Genomic DNA, 10,819 nt, shown 5'->3' on the forward strand with positions numbered 1-10,819 from the left:
TTCGTGTTCTGCGATCTGATTGGCCACTGCCGTTTCTGGTGCGATCTGATTGGCCACTGACGTTTCTGGTCATGTGACATGTGCGCCCAATCGCGCGACGCGCCCATTTCCGGCTCTAACAGCCTGCAAACTACCTAACGCCTAGTTTATCACTGGTTAAGCTTAGGTGACTCTTTCGAAGTTGGTTAAGGTTAGAGTTTGGAATCAGGGCTGGCGTTCTATCGCCCTGCTCTAAGACAAACTCTAACCTTAACCAACTTCGAAAGAGTGCCTAAGCTTAACCGGCGAAAGAACTTGCCGTCACACGGTTGGCGCCATATATCTATGGTTGGCGCGACCAGCAACGTCAGTGGCCAATCAGAGCGCAGAAGGAGAACGCGGAACTGGAAATGTATTGGGAAAAGAATTCAGGCGACCAGGCCCATTGCAAGTTGCTGTACTCTGTCGTAGTAGGCAATGAATGAATTAATTAATGAATGAATGAATGAATGAATGAATGAATGAATGAAAACTTTATTTAACAGATTGCAGAATGGGTACAATACAGTACGGCTCAATACATACAATTGTTAAGGGGATGCAGACCTGAGAAAGACGTTTGTCTTGTTTCCATCAGGGTCCCCCATTTTCAATTCATATAGACATTTATGACATACACAACATACATGACATTCATGGCATAGGGACATATAGGTATTTAGTACTGATACATTTGTGACATAAGCGGTATTCAAATATACAGTACTGTTACCCCTAGATCCTGACAGAGTATATACATATGATGGGGAGGGGACTGTACATTAGGAGGGGGTGGGTGGGTGGGAGGGAAATATACATACGGCGGGGAGGGAATATATACATGCGGTGGGGAGGAGACTGTCTATTAGGAGGTGGTGGGGGTTTTGGGCATTTACGGTGGCCAGTTTCGAATTGCAGCCTCCCGTAGGTGCTCTTTAAGAGCGGTTTTGAATGTGGGCAGGGATTCACATTCCTTTACAGCTTTGGGTAGGGCGTTCCACATTGTTGTGGCATAATTGCGAAACGTGTTTAGTCCCTTGTTTGAGCCGAATCTGGGTTTAACATGATTTGTTGAGCTTCCTCTGGTGTAGTGGTTGTGGTATTCACTGACCTTTGGGAAGTATTTTGACATGTACAGTGGGCAGGGGTGAGGCAAAGCATACAATGGAGCTCTATTAAAGGAACATGCCAACATTATGGGAATTGTGCTCGCCGTCTTCTCCAGAGTCAGACAAGAAGCTAGATACACATTTCCTCTCTGCGTTCAGTGCAAGATAGCCTAGCTTAGCACAAATGAACGGAAGCAGATACGGACCACTAGCCTCGCTTAAATCTCCAGGAGAGATGTTTTTGGTCAACAGCTATGGCTAGCTGGTCCGTATCCGCTTCCATTCATTTGTGCTAATGAAGGCTAGCTTGCAGCTGGGACTCTGGAGAAGTAAGTGCATGCCCTGTATTGCACGCCAGTTAAATAAATAAAGCTTTGTGTCTCCGGGTGTCATTATAGAGTATAAGAACCCTAATATGTTACAGTGGAGGGTGCTGACACTCTAGCTATATGCTATATGTAATATCCAATACATTACAGTTCCCATAATGTTGGCATGTTCCTTTCAATTATGGACAGTTTCATCTTGACAACATAAACATTTCAGACCCAATTTCAGACCCCATTTCCTGTTGCAATGTTTGCTAATGCAATAACTGACAGAAAATACACTTGGGTCCAAACGGTTCCCTATGCAACAGAATTCCAGTGAATAGGTTATATCTAAGCAACTTCAAGTTGGACACAAAAGCATTCACATTCATATTCATAACGACGTCTGCAGTGGCTGTTGGTCTAAGTTTACTTTTATTAGTTTATATGAACCCCATCCATCCAAGTTCCTCTAATAGAATACTTCTATCAGCTCTAGCCAGCTGACAGGGGGATCATCACAACTCAAATTAAACCTATATACTGTAGCTGCAATAGTCTAAAAGTTGGATATTTTAGAGCTTTGGTATGTTTTAAAATACAAAATACACAACAGAAATGACATAATAGTGAAACAAGCAGCGTTGTTTACCACCTTTAGCTAAAGTTGCTATGGAGACAAGGAAGAGGATGCTCTGCTAGCTCACCACACACGTGTCAGCTGCAAGATATATAAAGAGGATATAGCTTCACAAATACATTTAGAAGAAGCAAAACCACACCCTGAAATTAGTGGCCCCTTGTGGTCTAGAGACTGCTGCCTGTGTAGACCAGATGAACCACACTGTGTACACCACACAGTAGTGTATGTTCAACTTGTGGCATCTGCTGTATTACTTAGCCGACATAGTAGCCCTGGGTAGGGATTTAACATTTAAAAGTTTTTATTTTTATTTTTTTGAATTATAGGTGAAAAAATATGCTCATATGGGGAGCTAAAAGATGCTCATTGGGGAGATAAAAAGATACTCGTAGGGGAGATAAAAAAAATATGCTCCTGGGGAAGATAAAAAGATGCTCCTTGGGCAAGATAAAAATATGCTCCTTGAGGAGATAAAATATACTCATAGGGGAGATAAAAATATGCTCATTGATTGAGGAGATAAAAGATACTCATAGGGGAGATAAAAAGATACTCGTAGGGGAGATAAAAAATATGTTCCTGGGGAAGATAAAAAGATGCTCCTTGGGCAAGATAAAAATATGCTCCTTGAGGAGATAAAATATACTCATAGGGGAGATAAAAATATGCTCATTGATTGAGGAGATAAAAGATACTCATAGGGGAGATAAAAAGATGCTGCTGGGGAAGATAAAATATGCTGCTAGGGGAGATAAAAAGATGCTCCTGGGGGAGATAAAAGGTGCCCATAGGGGAGATAAAAAGATGCTGGGGGAAGATAAAAAGATGCTCCTAGGGGAGATAAAAGATACTCCTGGGGGAGAAAATGTCCTCTTGCCCATCAGTAGGATGTGGTGGAAGAAGTTTCCTAATCATGTGTGGAGCTGTGACAGCTTAGCTGATTTGGTGGTCTATTTAAAAACCTCTCCATTTACACACACTGTACGCTGATGTTATACCATGTGTTGCTGCTGCTGCACCTGCAAGTACGGTTTTCACCACCCCAGCCTCCACCACCAGCACCACCACTACAACCACTACCACTAATACTACTACTACTACTACACCTACTACCACAGTACCACTACTACTACTACTACTACTACTACTACTACTACTACTACTACCACAGTACCACTACTACTACTACTACTACTACTACTACTACTACTACTACTACTACTACTACTACTACTACTACTACCACAGTACCACTACTACTACTACTATTACTACTACTACTACCACTACTACCACTACTACTACTACTACTACTACCACCACTACTACCACCACCACTACTACTATCTACTATACTACTACATTATCTACAAACTATAACTTCACTCACACACCTCGACCTTCCAGACGGGGTGGAGGCACTGGCCTCATGACATTTCACTTCACAGTTGAGCTGGACATGCTTCTAAGCTCCTTACCGGAAGATGGTACCCCTCTCCTTCTATTGGGCGACTTCAACCTGTCTGACTCATCTCAGTCGGTCCCAGTGGTCTCCCTCCTACAATCGTTTGACCTGACTCCCACTGCCATGTGTAACGGGGAAGCCTGTGGGTATGTCCACAGTCACGGAAACAGGGGTGTTGACGAGTGACTGTGGCATTGCGGGCTGGTAAGTTAAACTCACTTCCTCATAACAGGGTTAACAGATGCATAGGTACGGTAGTTAGGAGTGAATTCACTTCTTAGTGCAGCGGCCTGTGTCGTCGCCCGCGGTGCGGGAGCTCCCCTGTTCGACTCCCCCTCGGGACATTAACATTTAACAACAACACAACGCAGACCAATATGATCCGTCACAGTGGTGCCCAGTGACCCAGATGTCCTGAGGGGCGTGAGTTTAGGGAGGTGAGTGTAACGGGGAAGCCCGTGGGTATGTCCACAGTCACGGAAACAGGGGTGTTGACGAGTGACTGTGGCATTGCGGGCTGGTAAGTTAAACTCACTTCCTCAAAACAGGGTTAACAGACGCATAGGTACGGTAGTTAGGAGTGAATTCACTTCTTAGTGCAGCGGCCTGTGTCGTCGCCCGCGGCGCGGGAGCTCCCCTGTTCGACTCCCCCTCGGGACATTAACATTTAACAACAACACAACACAGACCAATATGATCCGTCACACATGCCTCCCACCCACAAAGCAGGCAACTCCTTGGATCTCATATTTTCCCGTAACTCCAGCATCATTAACACCACGGTAACTCCCCTACATGTATCTGACCATTCCTTCATATCCTTCTCACTAACTCTCATGCTTAACCGAAAGGTCTTCACCCCAACTCAAACCGTCTCACTCAGTCCTCCCTATTCCCCTCCACCCTCTCCTCTGACATACTATCCGCTCTACCTCTGAGTGACACCTTCTCTGAACTCCCCACAGAGATAGCAACCTCCACCCTCCTCTCAGTCCTTGTGTTGGTTCAACACAAATAAGTTATCACTCAATTTGGAAAAAAAACAACTTCATGATATTTGGAAATTGTAAAATAATCACTGATCCTCAACTGAAAATTGATAATGTAAAAATTTAGAGAGTATATACAAACAAGTTTCTAGGGGTCTTAATAGACCACAAACTCTGCTGGAAACCCCATATAAAATATTTGTGTTCAAAGTTAGCGAGAAGTATTGGTATACTGGGCAAGACTAGATATATCCTGAATCAGAAAACTCTATATAGATTATATCTATGATCTATCTATCATATTGTGTTGAAATCTGGGGAAATACTTATAAAAGCAACTTACAAAAGATATGCACACTGCAAAAAAGAGCCATGCGGATAGTACATCATGGTAGATATTTAGATCACACAAATAGTCTGTTTGTAAGGAGTCAAACATTAAAATTCATGGACTTAATCAAATTCAAATCTGCACAAATTATGTTTCTGGCAATAAAAAACTAATTACCAAGCAACATTAAAAAAAAATCACGGCTAGAGAGAGTGTTTATAATTTTAGAGGGACATTAGCTTTAAAGCAACCTACGGTACGTACAACTCTTAAAAGTATGTGCATTGCAGTTTGTGGGGTATCACTCTGGAATGGTCTGGATGCGAATATAAAATTAAGCAAAAATATCAATAAATTTAAAGGTAGCTATAAACAAGCACTTATGGACACATATAAGAGAGAGGAGCTTGAGCAGTAATGTGACTGCCTATTATTTTTTCTCATTTGGATATTTGGATATATAAAAAAACTGTACTTTTATTTTATTTTTGATTTGTTATATAATTTTTATTTTTATTAAATTATAATGTAAAATATTGTAAGGAAGGGGCAGGGCTTGATAAGTTGTTTTACTTCCCCCTGTTCCTTCTCGAACACTTATTGTATTTATTTATTTTATTAATTTTTGTTTTTTAAACTTGTTTTATGTTTCTATGTTCGAGACAAATAAAAATCAAATCAAATCAACCTCCTTCGACAAGCTCTGTCCCCTCGTTGATAAACCTGCCCGCCGTTCCCCACCCAGTCCATGGCTGACGGATGCAGTGAGAGAACAAAGACAGATCCTGAGAGCGGCTGAAAGGAAGTATAGAAAGTCACGCCTCACTGCTGACATCGACACATATCACAACCTCTTGTTAACATTCTCCAAAACCATTACTAATGCCAAAGCTACTTTCTTTCACCATAGGATCGAGGCCTCTGCCAAGAATCTTCGCAAACTGCATGCTACCATGTCCTCCCTCCTCACTCCCCCCCCACCCCCTCCTCCCTCATCTTTCTCTGCCGAAGACTTCGCGATCTTCTTTGAGGAAAAAGTGGAGAACATCCGCAGCGCCTTCTCCCAACCCCCACCCATTCCAAATACTGAATCGAGAACCTCATCCTTCACTCTGTCATCTTTCTCTCCCATTACAGAAGCCGAGACCCTGACACTGGTAACGTCGAACCGTCCGACTACATGCCAGCTGGACCAGCTACCCTCCCCACTCCTCCAGATCATAGCACCAGACATCCTCCCATTCCTAACTGCAACCATCAACTCCTCACTCAACTCGGGGTTGGTCCCCACCTCCCTAAAACAAGCCAGAGTCACGCCCCTCATAAAAAAACCAACCCTGAACCCCACCGTCATAGGCAACTATCGTCCTGTCTCTCTTCTCTCCTTCCTTTCTAAAACACTTGAATGTGCTGTATCCAACCAACTTACTGCTTATCTCTTACAGAATGACCTCTTAGACCCTAATCAGTCTGGCTTCCGGACTGGCCATTCCACAGAAACGGCCCTCATTGCGGTCACAGAGGCACTTCACTTAGCAAAAGCGAAAGGCCTCTCCTCTGTCCTGATTCTCCTAAATCTATCTGCAGCCTTCGACACAGTCAACCATCAGATCCTCCTCGCGGCCCTCGCAGGAATGGGAGTGGCTGGCTCTGCGCTGACATGGCTGACATCATACCTCAATGACCGCTCCTACCAAGTGTCATGGAGAGGGACCCTGTCGGCCACCCGCCCCCTGCGGATGGGTGTCCCCCAGGGCTCGGTCCTAGGACCCCTTCTCTTCTCCCTCTACACTAAATCACTGGGTAACATCATCACGTCTCATGGCTTCTCGTATCATTGTTATGCCGATGATACTCAACTCTTCCTCTCCTTCCCTCCCTCAGATATCCACGTCTCTGAGCGGATCTCGGCCTGTCTGTCCGACATCTCCGCCTGGATGACGACCAACCACCTCAAACTGAACCTAAGCAAAACAGAATTGCTCCACCTGCCGGCCAAATCCTCCCCCCTGACCGACCTTTCCATCACAGTCGAGAATGCAGCTGTGACCGTGTCCCCGACCGCCAAGAACCTTGGTGTTGTCCTCGACGACCAGTTGAACTTCTCTGCTCACATCGCAGCGACAACCAGAACCTGCAGATTCCTCCTGAGCAACGTCAGAAGGATCCGCCCCTTCCTGACAAAAGAAGCCACCCAACTCCTCGTCCAATCAACAGTCATCTCCCGCCTCGACTACTGGAACGCACTGCTCGCTGGCCTCCAGGCCACTGCCACCAAGCCTCTTCAACTCATTCAGAATGCAGCGGCCCGCCTGATCTCAAACCTACCGAAGTCGGCCCATGTCACCCCACTTCTTAGGGACCTGCACTGGCTCCCCATTGCTGCATGTATCCGCTTCAAGGCCCTCGACCTGGCATACCGTGCGGCAAAGGGAACCGCTCCCGCCTACCTCCGGTCAATGGTCTCTAACTACACACCCTCAAGACCCCTACGCTCTGCATCTTCTGGCCGCCTCAGACTTACTCCTATCCAAGCCCCGGGAGGGTCATCAAAGAGATGCCGCCTATTCTCAGTCCTTGCCCCACAATGGTGGAATGAACTACCCACCCCAGTTACGACAGCCGAAACCCGCCTAAGCTTCCGCCGTCGACTTATGACGCACTTCTTCAACCATTATCTGAAATATTAATAAAAAATTAAAAAAAACTCTAACCCTAACTAACCTTACTGTCATGCACTTGTCCTAATAAACTAACCTACACTGTAACACGCAACACTTTGATGAACATTGTTACTCAGCTGATAGAGTTGTACCCTTCCTGATGACTTGTCGTACAGAACTTGTAAGTCGCTTTGGATAAAAGTGTCAGCTAAATGACTAAATGTAAATGTAATGTACTAATACTACTACTACTACTACTACTACTACTACTACTACTACTACTACTACTACTACTACTACTACTACTACTACCACCACCACCACCCCAGCCTCCACCACCACCAGCACCACCACTACAACGTGCTACCACTAATACTACTACTACTACCACTACTACCACCACCACCACCACCACCACCACCACCACCACTACTACTACTACTACTACTACTACTACTACTACTACTACTACTACTACTACTACTACACTACTACTACTACTACTACTACTACCACCACCACCCCAGCCTCCACCACCACCACCACCACCACTACTACTACCACCACCACCACCACTACTACTACTACTACTACCACCACCACCACTACTACTACTACTACTACTACTACTACAACCACCCTCACTTCCACCTCCACCACCACCATCACCACCACCTGCTCTGGTTCTACTCTACTGTATGAAACTACTCTAGTGTTGTACTTTGTAAGTTACATCCCCTGTGGGGGCTTAGTTCATGGTGCTCCCTGCTGTTCAGTTTCAGTATGCCGTTATGCGTTATCGTCTGTGTAAGTTGTTATGCTTTCGTCTCTCTTGTAGCAGGAAGCACCCCTTAGAGCAGGGGTGTCAAACTCATTTTCACAGAGGGCCATATCAGCATTATGGTTGCCCTCAAAGGGCCAAAGACCGTATAAATGTTAATGTAATGTAAAATAAATGTAGCTACTCATTTACATATTGTTAAACATGTTGTTTCTGTATTTATTACTTATTCAACTTATACATATTGCAAATGCATTTGCATAGATGTACAAATATATGTTAGCTTATGTTATTTTAACAAATAATTTTAGTTTATCAGAACCCCATATTACTCCATTAATCAATGATCAAACCATTCAAGTAAATAACAAAGAAGAAGATCATCAAATACAAGCTATGACATTAAGTTTGTTCAAAACCTTTTTGTCACAGTCAAGAGGGGCAGAACTAACAACTGTGAGCTGCAAAGAACACGTGGGACAGATGTAGCAGATGTTACAAAAAACAAATGGCTGCACACAACCTTGCAGAGGCCATACATCCAACTAATGGAAGATAGTTTAATTAACTTTAATTAACAGATTGCAGAATGGGTACAGTACAGTACAGCTCAATACACACAATTGTTAAGGGGATACAGACGAGAGAAAGACTTTCGACTTGTTTACATCAGGGTCCACCATTTTCAATTAGTAATGAAATTGCTATTATGTGTCTGTATGAACACACAACTGTAACTGTACTCAAAAATAACAAAATAAGGGTTGTCTCAGTTCACAACTATATTGGTCAAGTTTTGGGTGGGACTTGTTTGCGTCCCTACAGCTTCTTATTCAATTGAGCGAGATGCTCGGTTATGTCACACAGCCAGTTTGCATCTGACAGTTCAGACAATATTTCTTCAACCCTTTGTTACCTATTCCGCCTGGATCTTTTTTGTATTTTGGGCTGTAAAATTGTCAAAGAATGTCTGAGGAGTAAGTGCTTTTGGCTTTTTTCCTTTGTTACTTCATCAATACCTCAGATGTTCAACATACATGTATGTGTAAGAATGTGTAATAACTAAGGCTGTCAAAGTTAAAGCTTTATTAACGCATTAACCCACAATTATTTTAACGCCGCTATTTTTTAACCCAAGATAAATGATAATTTTAATTTTAATTTTTTTTTACCAGAGCTCTTGGGGGCCACATCAAATGACGTGGCGGGCCACATTTGGCCCACGGGCCATGAGTTTGACACCTATGCCTTAGAGTATAACTATAATCGCCAAATCTAACTATTGACATTTATTTTGCATTACAATAAATAGTTAAACTAATGACAGTTTGATAGAACTTTAGTGCAAATTCTACTCAAGTAAATATATGTAAGTACTTGATATATTCAAGTATCAAAAGTAAAAGTACTAACTAGTTCATTGTCATGCCCCTGTATTCCGGTAAAAAGACAGAAGAGTTGGTGGTCCATTATTTTTGGCCTGATGGCTTTCTTTAAGGTTTAAAAGTGCAGCATTTTCTATTAATTGATAGCATCTCTAGAATGCAAAACATGTTTTATTAAAAGTTACTAGAACTGGCAGGTATCATAAATAAATGTAGTGGAGCAGACATTTGTATATTTGCTTTGATATGTAGCGCAGTAAAGCGTATAAAGTCTCCCGAAATACACATACTCAAGTAAAGTACAAATCTCAAAACTGTATTTAGGTTGTTGTACTTAAGGTATAAAGTGCTTGGGTACTTTCAACCCCTGGATATACAAGCTGTTGTATATATGAACAGAGTCATAATTTTCGTACAGGAGAGTTGTTTATTCTCTTATTAGGAGCCCTATTAGCTGACACCATAGTTCTGATTAGTCTTTCATAGGGTGCATAGTATGCCACACAAGACTCAAGTCACATAAACAGGTGACAAAGTACAGGGCATTAAAAGAGAATAGAAGAAAACAAGTTAAGGTAATTAGATTTAGACTTTATTGTCCCCTGGGGGAAATTACTGTACTCAGACAACAGTACATACAACATCAGCATCAAATAGTACATACAACAGCATACAGTAACGACATACAATGACAGACAGCAGTATCCACTCAGACCTGTTCAGTGAGGCCTTTTGTTTAAGGCGGCTATGGCTGCGGGGATCAGGCTTTTCCCAAAGCGAGCTCTTCTGTACCCCAATGTTCTGTACCTACACCCAGAGGCCAGTAGGGTACAGTAGTGATTGAGTGGGTGTGTGATGTCCTGTTCTATTGAGGTCACAATGCATGCAATGGCCATATTGTTTAGGTCTGATTATCCTGGTGGCGGTGTTGGTTATGTGTGTGAGTTTGGCCTGGTTAGTAACAGATGTTAAAGAAACAGGTGGAACAGGCTGAATAATGCTCTGGTACAACAGTAGGAGATGGGGGACAACATAGAGTCCTTTAAGCTCACAGATGACTGAGGTAAGATTCAGCAGATATCAACTCGTAAACTATTAAATAAAGAGGTCGATGCTCCATCCAG

This window comes from Notolepis coatsorum, assembly GCF_963971535.1.
Source record: "Notolepis coatsorum genome assembly, chromosome: 19".
NCBI classification, from domain to species: domain Eukaryota; kingdom Metazoa; phylum Chordata; class Actinopteri; order Aulopiformes; family Paralepididae; genus Notolepis; species Notolepis coatsorum.